The sequence below is a fragment of the Bombina bombina genome, chromosome 2 (genome assembly GCF_027579735.1).
Source record: "Bombina bombina isolate aBomBom1 chromosome 2, aBomBom1.pri, whole genome shotgun sequence".
Lineage (NCBI taxonomy): Eukaryota > Metazoa > Chordata > Amphibia > Anura > Bombinatoridae > Bombina > Bombina bombina.
This window is the reverse complement of record NC_069500.1, coordinates 90,797,791-90,820,396: the sequence shown is the minus strand read 5'-3', so window position 1 is coordinate 90,820,396 and position 22,606 is coordinate 90,797,791. Positions and strand designations below refer to the sequence as shown.

General features: G+C 37.1%; 1 protein-coding gene across 1 annotated transcript in view; it reads left to right on the top strand.

Moving 5' to 3' along the window:
* Positions 1-22,606, top strand: part of CCBE1 (collagen and calcium binding EGF domains 1) — a 638,868-nt gene that overhangs the window by 193,695 nt on the left and 422,567 nt on the right. The window lies entirely within an intron of this gene.

Sequence of the window (22,606 nt, the reverse complement as noted above, 5' to 3'; positions counted from 1 at the left end):
AGTCACGAGTCTCAGCTGATGCTGCAAGTTCAGTTTGTTGCGGCTGCTGTTTTATTTTAGTTTTTGGCAGAAATACCTATATTCTAGTGTCTATAGGGAGCCTGTTAGACAAAACATATTATTCTAGTTTCCAGAGATGCTGCTTAACCAGTTAGGTATCCTGAGCTAATACTTGTCCCAGTGTTTCACCATTGTCTAGGTCCTTTTGCTCCTGGTAATGGGTTTGCGCAAAAGATTGCTCCATGCCAGGAGTCAACAGGACAGCTAAATAAGGGCAGTGTGCACCACTAGTTGTCTTCTAATAAAGTATTTACTTTTAGATTACTTTTATCTAGTAGGTATAAAAAGATATGGAATGATTGGAGTCTGCATATGATCATGAGTCTATTGCTGCTTCCTGGCAAATCAGTTTAAAGAGGCTATTTTGGGGTTTTATATACAGAGAGGAAAATGTAAAGCAAACAAAATCAAATTATTCCCATACCCTCAAAATAAAAAAAAAGATGCAATACTGCTACATATGGTTACCTGTGCTGTGTAAGCCATACTGAGCGCTTACCAATAAAAATGGGCATTGCCATGCTCAGATACCTAAAAACATCTGGAATTGTGATACCAGGACATGGGTTTGAACAGGAAGCGCTTAATCAGAAAAAGAGCGGGTCTTTGAGTTGTCTGGGGTGTAGCAAGCATTTCTTAATCACTGATAAAACCAACATCCAGGCTTACTTCTAAATTATGAATCTATAAAATATGGGACAATAAAAGGGCGAAATTGCAAAAATGCGGGAAAGTAGGGACCTCTTTACTGAAACTGTACAAATGTTTATTGTGAATCTCAGTAGACTGGTTCTTTATACAAAGTGTTTATACATTTACATTACTTTCCAAAAAAATTGTATAACTGTTATGTGACTAAGACCATAAACGTTTTCTTTTGTTCATATGTTTGAGTGGGCCGTTTTATAGAGGGTATTTATTTTTGTTATGCTTGGTTTCTTTTCATTTTCGTTTGTTTTGTAAAACTTTAAATGGGTTTTTGTGCAACTCCTTCTGTTTGTCAAGAAGTAAACAGTTGCGAGATAGAATCGGCTCCATTGAATTCAATGGACCTAGAATCGCCACTCGCTTCTCTGACAAGGAGTTGTTCCAATTCTTTATGAATTCCGTGATTTTCAGTGAGATATTTTCTTTTATTGAATTTAGGCCATTACTCGACTTCCCTTTAACAATGGGCTGTATATAATTATATATCATCTTGTACCCAATGTTTTGCGTGCAGAATCAGCATACTTCACTTTTGCTGTGAAATAACAGTTTTTATTATGCTCTCACGTATTTTTCTAGTCGTTTTTTTCTCACTTTTATTCTTTACTGGTTTCTGCATTCTCCGGTTCCTTGCCTTGGATATAAGGTAGGATATTGTGTCAAAGTCCTGTTTTTGTTCAATTCTTCATGAACAAGAAATAAAGATAAGTGTTTGCCTTTCAGGTTTCATTAGCTACTCCCCTGAAACAAAAATAGTCATTAAGGCCAAACGAAGCCCCTGGTCTGTAATCCAATCTGCAGTTCAAAGTTGCAGCTCAGCGCACTGCGTGTCAATAACTGCACCTTTTAATTAGGTGTTGACTAACACAAATAAAACTCAATGTCAATTCACAGTTGTAAACTCTGTGCTTCCCTTTTGAGTATTTCATTCACACCAGTATTCTCACGAGAAACATTTTAGTGATCGCTTTAGAAAGAAAAAAAAAATAAGCGCTGATGAAGTGAGTGGTTTTACCTCAAAGGAAAATCGTTTTATAAACTATTTCTGCGCAAAGTTCAGGAAACATAGTGATTGCAAGAATTTATAAACGTCTGACACAATTCAGGACATACAGTGATCGCAAGAATAAAGGCAATTATTTTGATAGAATATATCTGCTAATTGCTTAAAGTCAAAATTAAACTTTCATGATTCAGATAGAAGATGCAATTTTAAGCAATTTTCTAATTGACTCCTATTATCAATTTTTCAGCATTCTCTTGGTATCTTTATTTGAAAAAGCAAGAATGTAAGCGTACGAGCCGGCCCATTTTTGGTTCAGCATCTGAGCAGGACTTTCTGATTGGTGTCTAAATGTAGCCACCAATCAGCAAGCGCTACTCAGGTGCTGAACCAAAAATGGGCCGGCTCCTACGCTTACATTCTTGCTTTATCAAATAAATGAAAATAAAAATACCAAGAGAACAGAGCCAATTTGATAATAGGTGTAAATTAGAAAGTTGCTTAAAATTGCTGCTCTGAATCATGAAAGTTTAATTTTGACTAGACTATAACTTTAAGCTCAGCAGTTTGCGTGTGTCTTGAGCGCCGCATTTATAACATTGTTCCAAACATTGTTGCCAATGTGGCTGCCATATAGTGATCAAGACACGAGCATGCGCAGTATGCTTTCATAGATAGAAACAAAGTTCCAATGAGATATACAAGAGGAAGGGTTATATTTGATAACAGAATTGGGAAGTTGTTTTTTTTTTTCTAAATTGTACGCTTTTTATTAGAATCAGGAATGTTTTATTTTTACTTCAATATAACAAATTGCTATTCTAATTGAACATTCTGTTGTCTGTATTCAAAAATATATTATATAAGCATACTATTGAGACTAGTTATTGCCTCCCTCTCAGAGTCGGCTCCAGAACAAATGAAATGGGGGGGGGGGGCATTTTTTTTTCACAAGGGGGCACACATTTACAAAGCATGTATGAGAGTCAAAATAAGAGCAGCCCTGCATATTCTGCAGGAAAGTGTGGCTTCTGGCTGGCTTATCCCCCACTATTAACATTTGGAGAATATGTGCTAAATCACTAGCTAAAAGATTGAAGTCTAAATCCTATACAGTACATTGCCCCCCAATGCCCCCCCTTGGAGCCGACCCTGCTCCCTCTAGTCATGGGTGACACCATGTTTAAAGGCTTATGAAACAATTTTTTTACATGATTCAGATAAAACATACAATTTTAAACAACTTTTCAATTTACTTCTATTATTTAATTTGCTTCATGTTCTTGGTATCATTTGTTGAAGAAGCAGCAATGCATTACTAGGAGCTAGTTAACACACTGGGGCCCATTTAGCAAGCTCCGAACGGAGCTTGTGGGCCCGTGTTTTCGCCAGAAACACCAGTTATGAAGCAGCGGTCTAAAGACCTCTGCTCCATAACCCTGTCCGCCTGCTCTGATCGGGTTGATTGACACCTCCCTGCTGGTGGTCGATTGGCCGCGAGTCAGCAGGGGGCGGTGTTGCACCAGCAGCTCTTGTGAGCTGCTGGTGCAATGCTGAATACGGAGAGCGTATTGCTCTCCGCATTCAGCGAGGTCTTGCGGACCTGATCCGCACTGTCGGATCAGGTCCGCAAGACCTTTAATAAATAGGCCCCACTGGGTGAGCCAATACCAGGGGGTAAATATGTGCAGCCACCGATCAGCAGCTCCTGAGCCTACCTAGGTATCCTTTTCAACAAAGAATACCAAGAGTACAAAAAAATTAGAAAATAGAAATGCACTGGAAATTTGTTTAAAATCCTATGCGCTATCTAAATCATGAAAGAAAATGTTTGTGTTTCATGTCTCTTTAAAATCACTGCATTCCAGTGCGGATGTGTCCAGGAATTATATTGATACCTGCAGTGAAACCTAGGTTCCAAAATGGCGGCACTCATAATTAGAGGGAGGTGCATAAAAATATTCTGTGTTTAGTGTCCATTTAAGATGTTTAAGACTTCCATACTATAAGAAGGGAGAGAGGTAATTACAGGTAGTAAGTAGGTGAGAGTGGTTTGCAGCAGCCAGGGCCGCCACTAGGAATTTTGGGGCCCCTGACTTAACCATTGATCAGGGCCCCCCCCCCCTTGACATGTGCAATTTTTTACCAAATTACTAAAACGTATATGCACTTTATTCTTAAGTGTCTATTTAAACTTGGAAATGTTGTAAAGGTAGTAACATACAAACACACAGACACACTCATACACTGAAACACACACTCACACATAAGGATTCACATATAGACACTCTAGTAGACACGCAAAGAAACACACTCAGACACAGACACCCAAACAGACACTCAGCACTTGTAATGAGGTAGACTAAAGTTTTGTAAAAAAAAAAAGGAGATTTAGAAAACAAAATATGGAGTTCTGATTATCTTTTTGTAAAGGAAGATGCCAACTAAATGATGGCAACAGCATGCAGTGGCTGAAAAGAAGGGCCCTGAACTGCCTAAACAATAATTTAAAGGTTAAATGATGGATTGGTGACTTCCAGAAAGGTCTTATTAGTCTCAAAGTCTGTAGAAAGATGTGATTAATCAGTAGTAAGGTCAAAATGTCCTAAAAAGGAGCAGACAATGGACACACACACACACAAACTCAAACTTGCACATACACCCAAGGAAACCCCCGACAGAGACAGCCTCAGAAAACACACAAAGACACACACACACACACAGAGAAACTCACAGAAAACACACAAAGACATACACACACAGAGAGACAACCATATAAAACACAGAAAGACATACATACACACACCCTCACTGAGACATCCACAGAAAACACACAAAGACATACACACACCCTCACAGAGACACCCACAGAAAACACACACCCTCACAGAGACATCCACAGAAAACACAGACATACATACATACACACACACACCCTCACAGAGACATCCACAGAAAACAAAGACATACACACCCACCCTCGCAGAGGCATCCAGAGAAAATACACAAAGACAAACATACACACACCCTCACAGAGACACCCATAGAAAAAGCTCAAAGACATATGCACACACCCTCACAGACATCCAAAGAAAATGCACAAAGACATACACACGCACCCTTACAGAGAGACCCACAGAAAAAAAATACATACACACTCATAGAGACACAAACCAAAGCACAAAGACATAAAGACAGACACCCACAGAAACACTCACAGGAGGAAACATTGATGCACCTTGCATCCCCTAAATCAACGTTGTATGACATGCATGATAAAAAAAATGCAGAAATTAAACAATCACTTTTTAAAGAATCATATTTTTAAATGTGCAAACAAAAATAATTCTGTGAATTTTACATTAATGATCTGGGTAGATGGCTAGATGAAGAAAAGTACTTTTAAAAGGTTGACATATGTTTGTTTGTTTTTTCCCCCATTTTCCCCAACCAAAAGCACCACTTCAAATATAGTGTACAAATGTTCCCATCTGTCAGCTGTACTTATGGATTTTGAAAATGCTGTACTCTATATGGTCTTGGTGGAGCCATAAGCTGTGGTACTCATACCATTAGATCTGGTTAATTGCAGGATTTAGGCTTGTTGGTATGTATTTCAAAATTAAGTCAGCTGTAGTGTAAACTGAACAGTTTTAAGTTAACCTGTCTCATTTCAAACACTGAGCAATCTTAGTCTGAGAGTATAACATTTTATGCAGATGTTTAAATCTTACATAAAATGCCTCCTTGCATCTGGAAAGTCCTTGCATAAAGTGGCAGTAAACTGGAATGTAATATATATATATATGTGTATGTATATATATATATATATATATATATATATATATATATATATAGCATATCTGCCAAAAGGGCACCTACCATTTGTGTATTGAGGAGGAAACATTTCTGCATGGTTTTAAATATAGAATTTCTACAGCATTGTCAAATAATCATAAATACACTGCTGCTAAAAAAAATGTTTTTTATGGACCCCTGGCCCCACCATACAACTACTACCACACTGAAGTTACAATCCGAAATTGCACAAAGAAATAAAAAACATTTGCTAAGTAAGTCCTACCCTCTCTTCAAATGAAAGTGATCTGCTGTCTGACTCAGGCACACACTGTACAAAGTGCCAAGTCTGTCTCACACTGTGCATAGTGGTTTAGTGCACACTCAGAAATCCTCTCAAATGCTAATACTTTACTCCTTGTAATAACATTTCCCATGCTCAAATAGTACTCTGCTGTAGTACCTACTGGTGGCTGCCAAAATGTTAAAAAAAAAAAAATTTTTTTTTTTTTTTTTTAGTTCTTGCCTCATGGGGCCCCCCTGGCCCATTGGGCCCCTGACAAGAGTCACCCCTGTCACCCCCTGATGGCGGCCCTGGCAGCAGCACTTGTTTACAGAAATGGGACTCGATTTATCAAGCTGTTCGCCCCCATATGACTGCAGGTTCTCACAAGAGAACCTGCAGTCACTATTTATTAAGCAGTGGTCTGATGACCACTGCTTCCTAACCTCTTCTCCACCTCTCTCGTCCGACCGGCGAGATTGACAGCTCCTGCCCGCGCGTGATTAACTGAGGGAAGGGGCGGTGTTGCACGGGATCTCAAATTAGCGCTTGTGTGCAATGCTGAATTCCGGCAGCGGATTGCTGCCCACCACAAGCGAGCTTAGGTGGACAGGGGTGAATAGGTACGCCCCTGTCTCCCCTAGCTTGATAAATCGAACCCATGGTGGTCAATTCCAGCATAAACAGCCAGGAAGACTGTAAGGGAGATCATAAGTGCATGTAAAACTAATATTAATTAATTAAGTTATCTTATACAGTAGTGTTATCTGTTTAAAAACAAGGTTCTATATTTTTTTATGGGCCTGTAAACTATTGTGATGCAGAATGGCAGCTCAAATGTCAAACTTTTCACTCTTCCACAGTCTTGGTAGAAAAGGTGGAGATAGAAAGAGCTGAGTTTAGTACTGTCGCTAATAACTCCTCTTTCACCAGATAAGTGATCAAGAAGAGTAAAAAATTAGAAGCACCAGATCTGAGTTTTAGAAGGGAATCTATGTTAAAGGGACATTAAATCAAAATTTTACTTTCATAATTCAGATATATTATCAACATTTAATCTTGATATCCTTTGTTAAAGATCACACCTACTCAAAAGGTCTTGCGTAGTACTATATGGCAGCAACATTTGCAGCAGTGTATGTAACTATGTTATATATTGTTGCAAACATTGCTGCATATAGTGTTCAAGACACATGCACGCTCCTGAGCATATCTACTGTGAAAAAGGAGGGCAAAATGATTTTAATTATTCACATGTCATGTCACGGTTTCATCATACCTTATACACTAGGAGAAGTTATTTGTTTCTACCTGAATTACGCATGTAATAAATATAATCTTAACATCTTGTTTTAATATGGTCAGATTGAGTAAACACATTAAAAATTTAAAAAGTGGGCTTTTTTTGCAGGGGGATTTCACACGGGGGTCTGCACTTCTGCACAGAGGTGAAAGTAAAATATGTTGTCTTGTTTATTCTGTATTGATGACAAATTCCTACGTTATTTAAATGTAAGTTTATTTACATAACCAATAATGTAAGCGAGTAATGTTATCAATAAGGTTTTTAAACCGTCCAAACACTTTTTTGCAATTATATGCCCTTAAATTTTTGGTTAGAATTCCTAACCTTTTGGTTTCTTCTACATACAACCCTAAAAATTCTAGAAAAAGTATATCATGCTCATTAGAATTCTGGGTGGGTTTTACATTTTAAATACATTTGTCAAACCCTGTACAAGACATAAAAGTTTGTTAGAATCAGACAAAAGAAAAAAAATGTATCGAAGTCCAACTATATTAATAACACTTTAAAACATAGAATACATACAATAAATAAATAATCAAATGATAAAAGGAGTATCAGAGTATACTATGCATATCATTGAAACTCGTTAGCCGTGGTTATTATAGCTCTGTATTTATCATTAAGATACATCTGTGTTTATTTGCACCTGGTGTTAAATGGATATTAAACATTTTAAGCTCAAAACATAAAAAATGCAATATTTCTTCATTATTTATAGTTTTGTCTCTTTTTTTTTTCCTGACCAGGCTTTTTAATAAGCTTATAAAGTTACTATCTCATAGGCTTTAATTAAACTTTAAAGGGATATAAAGTTTATTTCAAACAAAAGAATGTTATAATAAATAATTTTTACAAATTACTTGCTATTTCGGACGTCTTGTAATTTTCAATTAAAAATGCTTTCTTTTCCAAACAAAAGGGGGTCTACCTGGGTAGGAGTATGACACTTATTCACAACAACAACAGTTTGTGCTGCTGGAGTAGCCACATTAGATGCACATTTTGCTGTTTAAACAAAGTGCTGCCTGTAACAGCTGAGCAACTGATTGCATGCCCAAATCCAGTCTGGTGAGCTGTCTGTTTCACTTTTTTGTTGGATAATTTGTAACACCAGAATTATTATGTCACGGCTGAAGACTGGGAGAAGAAGCGGTCGGTGTAGACAGACGTTGAAGTGTTTTTCGGAGTATGAGGAAGGATCCCTAACCGGTTGTTGTTTGTGTTGGTCAGAGCAGCAGCATATAAGAATCTTTAAAGGGACAATAAATCCCAATTTTTACTTTCATGATTTAGATAGAACATACAAGTTTAAACAACGTTCGCAAATTTGCTTTGTTCTCTTGGTATCCTTTATTGAAGGAGCAGCAGTGCACTACTGGAAGCTAGCTGAACATATGAGTAAGCCAATGATGAGAGGTACATATATACAGCCACCAATCAGCAGCTAGTTCCCAGTTCCTGAGCCTACCTATGTATGCTATCAACAAAGAATACCAGTAGAATGAAGCAAATTAGATAATAGAAGTACATTGGAACATTGTCTAAAATTGTATGCTCTAACTGAATCCTGAAAGGTAATTTTTGGGTTTCATGTTCCTTTAAAGGTGGGCAGAATGTTTATATTATGGATTGGTATTATCAACAGCACAGTTATTTGAATACGGGAAAAAGTGATTTATTCATATATCCACCTGATGATTATATATCTAAAATCAGGCTGCATCCATATGAGAATCAAAGGGACTCAGTAAAATTTGCTTTCCACATTGTGATTTTTGTTATTATCAAATCCAGTAAAAAGTCCAAGTCGGATCTTTTTCTAGGAGATCAGTGTAAATGCGAAAAAGAATTAACAGTACTGCGCATGTGGTGGGGAGCGAGTACGACAGATAATTATATGTAAAATTGAAGACAGTGATTGGACAAATATTTTTCTTGTAGAACAACCCTTTTTTTCATGGGCTTTCGTTGATGACATCAAAGTTAAAATAAAATGACTTATTTTAAACTAAATAGAAACTTTATTTTTAACTAATATTAAGTTTGTTTTATTATCTTTATAAATCAATATATATATATAATTTTATTTATGAGAAATTTTCCATTGTTTTATAATCCTTTTAGCATTTCTATATTCAGCTGTCTACCAGGTCTACTGTTTCCACAAATTATGTATTAATCACAAAAATGTTATATATGAACTTTATGTATGAACAATTTTGTTCAGCACATCATTTATTTTTTTGATGTGCATGTGGCTGTAATAACACAATATTCCACTATATTTGTCCACATAGGGCACACACACACACACACACACACATATATATATATATATATATATATATATATATATATATATATATATATATAATGTTCAGGGTTTTGCTTAAGTGCAAATGATAACTTTCAACGTTTAATACCAGCACTATTTTTCATGGTTGGGATATTCATTGAAAGTATAGGTTATGCTAGAGCGATATCGGCTGTGCTAATAATTCTCTGGTAAATTATATTTACCATGGACTTCTAATATCAAGTTGCTCCCTAGTGTTAGCACAGTCAAGCAATACTGCTTATTGCGATCCGTGCTGTCACTTGTAATCTGGACCAATATTTGAATGTTACATTTGATATTTTGAAATCTATCATTCATTTGCATAAAACGGAATCTTGAAAGTTCAACAAGTGTTCGACATTCATTTACATTAACACATTTGGTGAAAATGGTGAAAATGTGTTACTATTAAGAATTAAACATTCTGCCATCTCTGGTGTGTTCCATCCTGTTTTTATTTCTGCTCTTGGTGATACTGACAGACCAATCTATCATCAGAAGGGGCCTCTCACAATGACACAGGATTGTGTTTGGGCCCTGGGTGTGCGCTGCTGCTGCTCTGCGTTCCCGTTGACAGCTGAAGTGGCTAAGGGATAAAAGCAAACAAAAAGAGCAGCGTGCCAAGACCTTAATTCACTGTAGTTTATGGTACCAGGAGGTTGACAGGCATATGTTACCGTTTGTGTTTTAAAACCACAAAGGATTATTAGTCTGTAATTACAAGGCTTGCCGTTGCTACTTACTTTATACTTATCCATTGTCAACTCTGTTTCATGTTGCTGCATCTCTATTAGTTTTGTATTTTTACCTGAACTATTTTAGTTGTTTCCATATGAAACCAATTACTAAATAACTAAACCCCTTTGATTTTGCAATAAATAGCATTTATGTCCAGCCCATTCGTACAATCAGTATAGCTTCTCCATTATATATAGACCATCCAATCAGTGCAATGGGTTTAAACGACTGACATAGAAAAGATGATTTAGGTAATTTTTATAAATAATTTGGATAAAGTTCAGTTAAAAGGGTCATTAAAATCAATTATTTTCTTTGTTGGATTTAAAAGAGAGTATTTAATGTATATTTGTCTCTATACTGGAGCAGGTATGTTCCTCACCACTAACAAAGACCTGGGAGTTACCAATAAGCAAACTGTACCAACAGGTACTACCTGGGGATGCACAAATATGCATTTCTTTATAGATGTTTAAATACCGACAGCGGCAAAGACAAGGAACAATTTAAGTTAAAATTATTTATTCTTAAAAATAAAAAATGTCAAAAAAATTGTATACAATAATTCAATACATGAATCAAATAAAAAACAGTGAGTTAAAACACTTGGGGTTAGATTATAAGTGAAACGCAAATGGTTTTGTGCAAGCGAAATCGTCTTTTCGTGAGCCTTTTTAATTGCACTGATATTACAAGTAGAGCGAAATATCGAACAAAAAAGTTGCACAAAACACTTCAAAAATGCATTACATTAAGTACACTTACACTCATATTAACACTGTCTGATAAAAATTATTAAAAAAATATTACACACAAAACTTATAATGGATCAAAGATATGAGATCTGGTGTTTTTTTTCTCCATTAATTTCTATGGAGGAATACATGCACGCACACGTGAAAACTTATGTTAGGATTTTGTGCTATTTGGGTTACTGCTAGCGTAAAATATGTTGTTTTTTTTAAACTTGTAATACGAACCCAACCTGACTAGTGCAAAAAGCTTAACTCTAGCGGAGTTTTCGCGATTCTGAAAAAAAAATACTGTGCCACTTGTAATCTTGCCCTTGGCTTTTAACAATCACTACTGAAAAGCACTATGTGGAAAGACAATAAGACTGCTTGCCTGGCCAGGTTAGACAAACCTCACAACGCATTTCTGGGCTCCTCCCCCTTCCTCGTGTGCCTAGATTGCGGTATTAAGTCTCTCCACAAATTTGCCATTTTTTCTTTTTTAAAGAATAAATAATTTTAACTTAAATTGTTCCTTGTCTTTGGCACTCTCAATATTTAAAAGTCTGTAAACATCTATCTACAATACAGATAGCAGCCGAAAACAGGGTATTTAATTGTTATTGTTATTATTTTTTATAAGAACAGGCGCTTTCATTTATTGTGTAAAACTCAAAATGATACATTCTTGATTCAGAGCATGCAATTAAAAAAAATATTATTTACTTCCATTATCAAATTGCACACAGTATTTTTATGTTTATAAGATAAATTGTTGAATTGTACAACAGTGTTATGATTCTAAAACAAAAAAATCCCAAAATAAAAAAAAGAGTAGATATATACAATGCCATATACTGGCATATAAAATCTTGATGTCAGAATGGATAAAATACAAGATCTGTATCAGAATGACTGTCCATCTCTATCCACTTCAGAAGAAAACCTCAAAAAGAACAATCAAGACCTCCCATAGTGTAAAACTGAATAAAATGTATCTACCTAGTAGTCCAAAAATGGTACTCACACAAGATGGTGCTACAAAAGCTTTAAGATTTGCAGACAGTAATCGTATAGCCAAGATTCACTCAGGGGGGTTCCACTTTTTTTTTTTAACAATTTAAAAACATAAATTATCATACCGTCACTCTGGGGTTAATGGTGCTCTATTTGTACAAAACCCTTTTACATCTAAATAGCTCAACAAGAGCTGTTTAGACAAATGTCCTGCACTAGACAAATGTCCTGCATTGAGTATGAGTAAGCCGTGACATTTTTAAAGTCTCTGTACTTCTCATGTTAAGAGTCTTCTTATGCTAATCGTACTTAATTCTATGATTGTATCTGTCCCTCACATTTTGGCTAGAAGACTCTTCTGATCCTATCTTACACTAACTTCATGAGAACTTGTTTAGTGTGCTTCTCTCTATGAAAATACTCTCCTTTTAAACTTTATTAAAAACTCAGGTTATGTTCCCTCAACCTATACATATTATTTTGTGAAGTCTCTATACATTTGAGTTTTCTAACATTCACTGAATAAATTCTAGTTTATTTGTCCCAGAATAGTCTTTGTAGGATAAATAAGGTGTCCTCTGAAGGTAACTAAGGCCTAGATTTAGAGTTCGGCGGTAGCCGTCAAAACCAGCGTTAGAGGCTCCTAACGCTGGTTTTGGCCGCCCGCTGGTATTTGGAGTCAGTGATTAAAGGGTCTAACGCTCACTTTACAGCCGCGACTTTTCCATACCGCAGATCCCCCTACGCCATTTGCGTAGCCTATCTTTTCAATGGGATCTTTCTAACGCTGGTATTTAGAGTCGTTTCTGCAGTGAGCGTTAGAGCTCTAACGACAAGATTCCAGCCGCCTGAAAAAAGCAGGAGTTAAGAGCTTTCTGGCTAACGCCGGTTTATAAAGCTCTTAACTACTGTACCCTAAAGTACACTAACACCCATAAACTACCTATGTACCCCTAAACCGAGGTCCCCCCACATCGCCGCCACTCGATTAAAATTTTTAACCCCTAATCTGCCGACCGCCACCTACGTTATACTTATGTACCCCTAATCTGCTGCCCCTAACCCCGCCGACCCCTATATTATATTTATTAACCCCTAACTTGCCCCCCACAACGTCGCCGCAAGCTACTTAAAATAATTAACCCCTAATCTTCCGACCGCAAAGCGCCGCCACCTACGTTATCCCTATGTACCCCTAATCTTCTGCCCCTAACATCGCCGACCCCTATGTTATATTTATTAACCCCTAATCTGCCCCCCACAACGTCGCCGACACCTACCTACACTTATTAACCCCTAACACTCTAACATGTACCCCGAGTCTAAACACCCCTAGCCTTACACTTATTAACCCCTAATCTGCCGCCCCCGCTATCGCTGACCCCTGCATTACACTTTTAACCCCTAATCTGCCGCTCCGTAAACCGCCGCCACCTACGTTATCCCTATGTACCCCTAATCTGCTGCCCTAACATCGCCGACCCCTATGTTATATTTATTAACCCCTAATCTGCCCCCCACAACGTCGCCGACACCTACCTACACTTATTAACCCCTAATCTGCCGAGCGGACCTGAGCGCTACTATAATAAAGTTATTAACCCCTAATCCGCCTCACTAACCCTATCATAAATAGTATTAACCCCTAATCTGCCCTCCCTAACATCGCCGACACCTACCTTCAATTATTAACCCCTAATCTGCCGACCGGAGCTCACCGCTATTCTAATAAATGTATTAACCCCTAAAGCTAAGTCTAACCCTAACACTAACACCCCCCTAAGTTAAATATAATTTTTATCTAACGAAATAAATTAACTCTTATTAAATAAATGATTCCTATTTAAAGCTAAATACTTACCTGTAAAATAAATCCTAATATAGCTACAATATAAATTACATTTATATTATAGCTATTTTAGGATTAATATTTATTTTACAGGTAACTTTGTATTTATTTTAACCAGGTACAATAGCTATTAAATAGTTAAGAACTATTTAATAGTTACCTAGTTAAAATAATTACAAATTTACCTGTAAAATAAATCCTAACCTAAGATATAATTAAACCTAACACTACCCTATCAATAAAATAATTAAATAAACTACCTACAATTACCTACAATTAACCTAACACTACACTATCAATAAATTAATTAAACACAATTGCTACAAATAAATACAATTAAATAAACTATCTAAAGTACAAAAAATAAAAAAGAACTAAGTTACAGAAAATAAAAAAATATTTACAAACATAAGAAAAATCTTACAACAATTTTAAACTAATTACACCTACTCTAAGCCCCCTAATAAAATAACAAAGACCCCCAAAATAAAAAATTCCCTACCCTATTCTAAAATACAAAAATTACAAGCTCTTTTACCTTACCAGCCCTGAACAGGGCCCTTTGCGGGGCATGCCCCAAGAATTTCAGCTCTTTTGCCTGTAAAAAAAAACATACAATACCCCCCCCCCCAACATTACAACCCACCACCCACATACCCCTAATCTAACCCAAACCCCCTTAAATAAACCTAACACTAATCCCCTGAAGATCTTCCTACCTTGTCTTCACCATCCAGGTATCACCGATCCGTCCTGGCTCCAAGATCTTCATCCAACCCAAGCGGGGGTTGGCGATCCATAATCCGGTGCTCCAAAGTCTTCCTCCTATCCGGCAAGAAGAGGACATCCGGACCGGCAAACATCTTCTCCAAGCGGCATCTTCTATGTTCTTCCATCCGATGACGACCGGCTCCATCTTGAAGACCTCCAGCGCGGATCCATCCTCTTCTTCCGACGACTAGACGACGAATGACGGTTCCTTTAAGGGACGTCATCCAAGATGGCGTCCCTCGAATTCCGATTGGCTGATAGGATTCTATCAGCCAATCGGAATTAAGGTAGGAATTTTCTGATTGGCTGATGGAATCAGCCAATCAGAATCAAGTTCAATCCGATTGGCTGATCCAATCAGCCAATCAGATTGAGCTCGCATTCTATTGGCTGTTCCGATCATGTTAGAGTGTTAGGTGCAGACGTAGGAAGTGTTTCCCCATAGGAAACAATGGGGCTGCGTTAGGAGCTGAACGCTGCTTTTTTTTATTGTTGATGCTATTGCTTATGATTGGCTGTTTATATGGTCTTCTAAAGCATTTTATGGTGCGTTAAATCATGTTATAGTCCGCTAAATCATGTTATGGTCTGCTAAAGCATTTTATGGTCTGAAAAATCATGTTATGGTCCGCTAAAGCATGTTATGGTCCGCCAAAGCATGTTATGGTCTGCTAAAGCATTTTATGGTCCGCTAAAGCATGGTATGGTCCGCGAAATCATGCTATGGTTCGCTAAAACATTTTATGGTGCGTTAAAGCATGTTATGGTCTGCTAAATCATGTTATGGTCCGTTAAAGCATGTTATGGTCCGCTAAATCATGTTATGGTGCGTTAAAGCATGTTATGGTCTGCTAAATCATGTTATGGTCCGTTAAAGCATGTTATTGTCAGCTAAATCATGTTATGGTCCGTTAAAGCATGTTATTGTCAGCTAAATCATGTTATGGTGCGTTAAAGCATGTTGTGGTCTGCTAAAGCATGTTATTGTCCGCTAAAGCATGTTATGGTCTGTTAAATCATGTTATGGTCTGCTAAATCAGGCTATGGTCTGCTAAATCATGTTATGGTCTGCTAAATCATGTTATAATGCTATGGTCTGCTAAATCATGTTATGGTCTGCTAAATCATGTTATGGTCTGCTAAAGCATTTTATGGTCTGCTAAATCATGTTATGGTCTGCTAAAGCATTTTATGGTCTGCTAAATCATGTTATGGTCCGCTAAAGCAGGTTATGGTCTGCTAAATCATGTTATGGTCCGCTAAAGCAGGTTATGGTCTGCTAAAGCATGTTATCTTTTGCTAAAGCATTTTATTGTGCGTTAAAGCATGTTATGGTCCGCTAAAGCATGTTATGGTCTGCTAAATCATGTTATTGCCTGCTAAATCATGTTATGGTCCGCTAAAGCATGTTATGTAGATTCAAATTTGAGACGGCACTTGCAGACTTAAACAAGGTATGTATGACCTGTGAATCTTTAAATCTTTATAGCAGAAATGCAAGATCATAAGTAGTATGAAGATGTAACATATCAAATCTTCAGGTCTCTATAGCACACCCACCTCATTCACTCTATTCCATAGTTCGGGCAGATATTATTCACCATAAAAGCCTCAAATGAACATATGTGTCGTGACCTGTCCACAGGGAGTACAATGACCTTATAAAACACATTCAGTCCGGTTAAACACCAGCTTTACCTGAAGCGTAGTCGAATTTTCACCCCTCCTGGCTCACTCACTGTTCGGCATGTGAAATCATCTGCTATGTCCGATATTCTTAGCGTCTGATTGGAAGATCTTTTGAGGTGGGTGGCGTAACCAAAGGCAGGGAATAGCCGAACGCTGCAGTGCAATCCTTTGTTTCTTAACAGCAATCAACAACCACAAATCAAGGTGCACATGTAGGCGTGACTTGTAAAGGAACGTCTTTATTAGATAATGCTTAAAATCAGCTTGTGTATATAAAAGGGCAATATACACTCCAAAGGCTCATTGGGGGGAAAGTGTCCACTCCAGGGACTTACGCAGACGCGTTTCGGCTCTGCTGGCCGTAATCGTAGCTACAGTCAGAAGTTCCCATGAGCCTTATATGTGTCATAAAGCAACCTGATAGGGTAAAAACTTCACCTGGAGTTGACCACTATTCACGCCCACTCACACATATGATTGCATATCAACATTGATTTACAAATAATAAGTGTCAAGATGGAAAAAGTTAAGCACATACATAAATCAGCTATGGAACTGGAGAACAAATGAAAATATAAATATATATATATAAAAATTCATTCATACTATACTTATAATTATAAAATGTAAGAATCCAAAAGAATACAAACATGCATTGAAATACAAATTCATGTCATTAATAGTGATAAATAGATAGCGTCTTATCACTAACATCAATGAGTAAATATATAAATAGCGTCAAGTATTATTGCTATAAAATGTAAATACATATATTTATATAAATGTGGGTACGTAAATAATTACCAATAGTTTTCCCAATAAAAAACAATAAGTATAATACATGTTATCAATACTGACAAAAATGCATATTTGTATATCTAGTAGTACCTCTAATTATTTTAATCTAAATACATAGTGGCAATTTTAAATAAGTCAAGGACTAAGATTTGGAGAAGTCATATATGGTCTAAATTGCTGATGGGCTTGTGCATGGATCCACACTCTCACGACTATTCCCAGAAATTAATCAGGTCATATTCGGAATTTAGACCTTCCGGTATTCTAGTCCTGAGTCTGTGGATCCAAAACACCTCTCTCTTGGCCAAAAGTCTCTCCCTATCTCCTCCTCTCTTATTGCATTTTACTGTTTCTATAATTGTCCACTTTAGAGAAAGTGCACTTCTATTATGAACCTGTTTAAAATGTTGTACGAGGGGAGTTGTTAATCTACCATCTATAATATTGGTTATATGCTCTCTAATTCTTTCTCTTGTTTCTCTGGTCGTAAGTCCAGTATACTGTACACCACATTCTACACAAGTGAGTAAATACACAGCATAGGAGGTCCTACAATTCAAACAAGAGAAATGTCTAAATCTCTCTCCAGTAACCATACTTGAGAAACCTTCCCCTGGTTGCATGTATTCACATGCTATACATAGAGAATAATTACATTTGTAAAGACATCTAAATCTCAACCAGGATGATCCTGTAGAGCTATATGTTCTCAGTTGTGTAGGTGGAAGAATATTGCCTAAACTCGCCCCTCTTTGAAAGCATAACGGCAGCCTTTTTGTACCACTTCAACTAAATCATCATCAGCCTTAAGCATCTGAAAATGTTTTCTAATAATGTTACACACTTGATTAAACTGATTGCTGTATTGAGTGATAAATGATACCCCCTCAAATCTATTAGGATTTTTCTCTTTAGCCTGTAAGAATTGACTTCTATCCATGGCTGTTATACTGAGTCTCGAAGCCTCCACTTCTTTCCGATTGTAGCCCCTCATGCAGAATCTCTCCTCCAATGCCAATGCTTGTTTGTTGAATTCAACATCCATGGTGCAATTCCTCTTAAGCCTAATAAACTGTCCTTTTAGGACAGATTTAAAGACTCTTTTAGGATGATTGCTTGCATGGAGAAGAGTTTTTCCTGCAATGGGCTTCCTATACACTGTAGTGGAAACACCTTCTTCCTTAGAACCCAACAAAGTCACATCGAGAAAATTGATTTTCTCATTGTTGAATTCACTAGTAAATCTATTACCTGTCTTATTTTCATTAAGTATATGTACAAAAGTGTTGGCCTCTTCCTCTGTGCCGTTCCACACTAACAACAGGTCGTCTATAAACCTTCTGTAATAGACTATCTTAGATTTCCAGTGCTCATCACATGCAAAGATGTGGGACAGCTCCCACCAACCCATAAAAAGGTTGGCATAGGAGGGGGCAAACTTGGCCCCCTTAGCTGTCCCACATCTCTGCAGGTAATGAGTACCTTCAAACAGAAAAAAGGTATGAGCTAATAGAAACTCTGTTACTCGTATAATATAAATACAAAAATTCTGTTAAAAATTGGTAAATATCCGTAGACAAAAACTTAATGCCTCTAGTCCTTTATCATGGGGAATGGACGAGTATAACGATGTAACGTCAATAGTTAACCACCCAAAATTGTCCTGCCAGACAAAATTTTCTAGTTCTACAAGTAAAGCATGTTATGGTCTGCTAAATCATGCTATGGTTTGCTAAAGCATGTTATGGTTTGCTAAATCATGTTATGGTTTGCTAAATCATGTTATGGTCTGCTATGGCATGTTATGGTCCGCTAAAGCATGTTATGGTCCCCTAACGCATGTTATGGTCTGCTAAATCATGTTATGGTCTGCTAAAGTATGTTATGGTCTGCTAAATCTTGCTATGGTCCTCTAAAGAATGTAATGGTCTGCTAAATCATGTTATGGTTTTCTAAATCATGCTATGGTCTGCTAAATCATGCTATGGTCTGCTAAATCATGCTATGGTCTGCTAAATCATGCTATGGTCCTCTAAAGAATGTAATGGTCTGCTAAATCATGTTATGGTCTTCTAAATCATGCTATGGTCCTCTAAAGAATGAAATGGTCTGCTAAAGCAGGTTATGTGGGATACATGTATTCCTGAGTTTATCCAACTATAGCAAGTTTTTTATATGAATGCAAGAACACAATACATTAACATTTCTGCATAATGTATAAATGTTCTGGTTTGACCCTATGATATCATGAGTTAATTTAAGGTAGACACTGAGTGATGGATCACTTGCTAACAAAAGTCCCTGTTTCTTATTCCCCGATGAGTTTGCAATGCAGATCTCACTAAATAATAAATTATAGCTGTAATGTGAAAATGTGATGTCTTAATAGTCCTGTCTGTGCAATAAAGAGCAAATATAACTAATGTTCAAACTAGTCACAAAAACAATACAGCATCAATAGCTTTAGCTATGTTCCAATCATTTGATGGAAGTGTAACATTATTCAGAACTGGGCTTTCATCAAAAGCACAGGCTAATGTTATAAAGGAGCAATGTCCTTAAAGTATTTAATAAACTGTTTAAAGGGACAGTCTACAATATAATTTTTATTGTTTTAAATGATAGATAATCCCTCTATTACCCATTCCCCAGTTTTGCACAACCAACACAGTTATATTATATACTTTTTACCTCTGTGATTACCTTGTATCTAAGCCTGTTCTGACAGCCCCCTGATCACATGACTTTTTATTTATTATCTATTGACTTGCATTTAGTTCTGTGTTGTGCTAACTCTTAAATAACTATCTGGGTGTGAACACAACGTTATCTATATGGCCCACATGAACTAGCAGTCTCCTATTGGAAGAAGCTAATAAAAAAGCATGTGATAAAAGACTGTCTGTAGTGGCTTAGAAACAGGCAGAGATTTAGAGGTTTACATGTTGCACAGTATATTAATATAACAATGTTGGTTGTGCATAGCTGGGGAATGGGTAGTAAAGGCGTTATCTGTTTTTAAACAATAACAATTTTAGTGTAGACTGTCCCTTTAAGCAAAAGATCAGGTTAACTATCGGGACAAATTAAAGGGACATGAAACACAAAATATTTCTTTCATGATACATACTGATAGCATGCAATTTTAAACAACTTTCCAATTTACTTTTATTATCTCATTTGCTTTGTTCACTTCATATTCTTTGTTGAAAAGCACATATATACCTCTTGTGATTGGCTCACCTGACGTGTTTCTATAGCTTCCAGTAGTTTATTGTTGCTTCTTCAAGAAAGGATACTAAGATAATGAAGCAAATTTGATAATAGAAGTAAGTTGGAAAGTTGTTTAAACCCGTATGCTCTATCTGAATCATGAAAGAATATTTTTTTGGTTTCATGTCCCTCTCAGGCACCAGAAAGTTTTGAGCCTCCATATAGTGATTTAACCCCAAGAATGTCCAAAACACACGCAGATGAAGATCAGCCGCAGTCTTCTCTTATCAGGTGGGGTTGCATCGAAGGCAAAAGCCAGGCCGCCAGGTGGAAATGACAAGGCATTGCTGGGAATGCATGTCACACAAAGGGCAGATTTGGCTGCCAGCTTTGTATCTCTCTCCTAAGTTGCATGATCAATTATTTATTTTAAGATTTTTATTAGGAATTAGAAAGCAGGTACAATAAAGATAACATCCAATACATGTCTTTGGATATTTACAATTGTAATAGGAATATAGAAGTTTACCATGAGACTAAAGCATGAAAGAAATGAGTTCCACACAGTAAAATAGAAATGAGAAAACAAAGCCATATCCATACTGCATTAAATATACATCAGTAGGTATAGAATGTATGTTAAGGAGGTAACGGTGAGGTTGCCAGGGGTATAAATGGAAACATCAGTGTCTAGGGCAGAGATTTCCAAACTTTTCATGTTGGCGACACACTTTCTCTTGTTAAGTGTATCCAGTCCACGGATCATCCATTACTTGTGGGATATTCTCCTTCCCAACAGGAAGTTGCAAGAGGATCACCCACAGCAGAGCTGCTATATAGTTCCTCCCCTCACTGCCATATCCAGTCATTCTCTTGCAACTCTCAACAAAGATGGAGGTCGTAAGAGGACTGTGGTGTTTTATACTTAGTTTATTTCTTCAATCAAAAGTTTGTTATTTTTAAATGGTACCGGAGTGTACTGTTTATCTCAGGCAGTATTTAGAAGAAGAATCTGCCTGCGTTTTCTATGATCTTAGCAGAAGTAACTAAGATCCTTTGCTGTTCTCACATATTCTGAGGAGTGAGGTAACTTCAGAGGGGGGGAATAGCGTGCAGGTTTTCCTGCAATAAGGTATGTGCAGTTAAAATATTTTTCTAGGGATGGAATTTGCTAGAAAATGCTGCTGATACCGAAGTAATGTAAGTAAATGCAGTGATAGCGACTGGTATCAGGCTTATTAATAGAGATACATACTCTTATAAAAGTGTATTTTAAAACGTTTGCTGGCATGTTTAATCGTTTTTTATATATGTTTGGTGATAAAACTTATTGGGGCCTAGTTTTTTCCACATGGCTGGCTTGAATTTTGCCTAGAAACAGTTCCTTGAGGCTTTCCACTGTTGTAATATGAGTGGGAGGGGCCTATTTTAGCGCTTTTTTGAGCAGCAAAAATTACAGACACAGAAATCCAGCTTCTTCCTGCATGGTCCAGGACTTCTCTGAAGGGCTCAAAAGGCTTCAAAAGTCGTATTGAGGGAGGTAAAAAGCCACAGTAGAGCTGTGGCAGTTGTTGTGACTGTTTAAAAAAAAGTTTTTGTCATTTGTTATTCCGTTTTTGGTATTAAGGGGTTAATCATCCATTTGCAAGTGGGTGCAATGCTCTGCTAACTTGTTACATACACTGTAAAAATTTCGTTAGTGTAACTGCCTTTTTTCACTGTTATTTCAAATTTGGACAAAATTTGTGTTTCTTAAAGGCGCAGTAACGTTTTTTATATTGCTTGTAAACTTGTTTTAAGTGTTTTCCAAGCTTGCTAGTCTCATAGTCTCATTGCTAGTCTGTTTAAACATGTCTGATACAGAGGAACCTACATGTTCATTATGTTTGAAAGCCATGGTGGAGCCCCATAGGAGAATGTGTACTAAATGTATTGATTTCACCTTAAACAGTAAAGATCAGTCTTTATCAATAAAAAAATTATCACCAGAGGGTTATGTCGAGGGGGAAGTTATGCCGACTAACTCTCCCCACGTGTCAGACCCTTCGCCTCCCGCTCAGGGGACGCACGCTAATATGGCGCCAATTACATCAGGGACGCCCATAGCGATTACCTTGCAGGACATGGCTGCAATCATGAATAATACCCTGTCAGAGGTATTATCTAGATTGCCTGAATTAAGAGGCAAGCGTGATAGCTCTGGGGTTAGGAGAGATACAGAGCGCGCAAATGCTGTAAGGGCCATGTCTGATACTGCGTCACAGTATGCAGAACATGAGGACGGAGAGCTTCAGTCTGTGG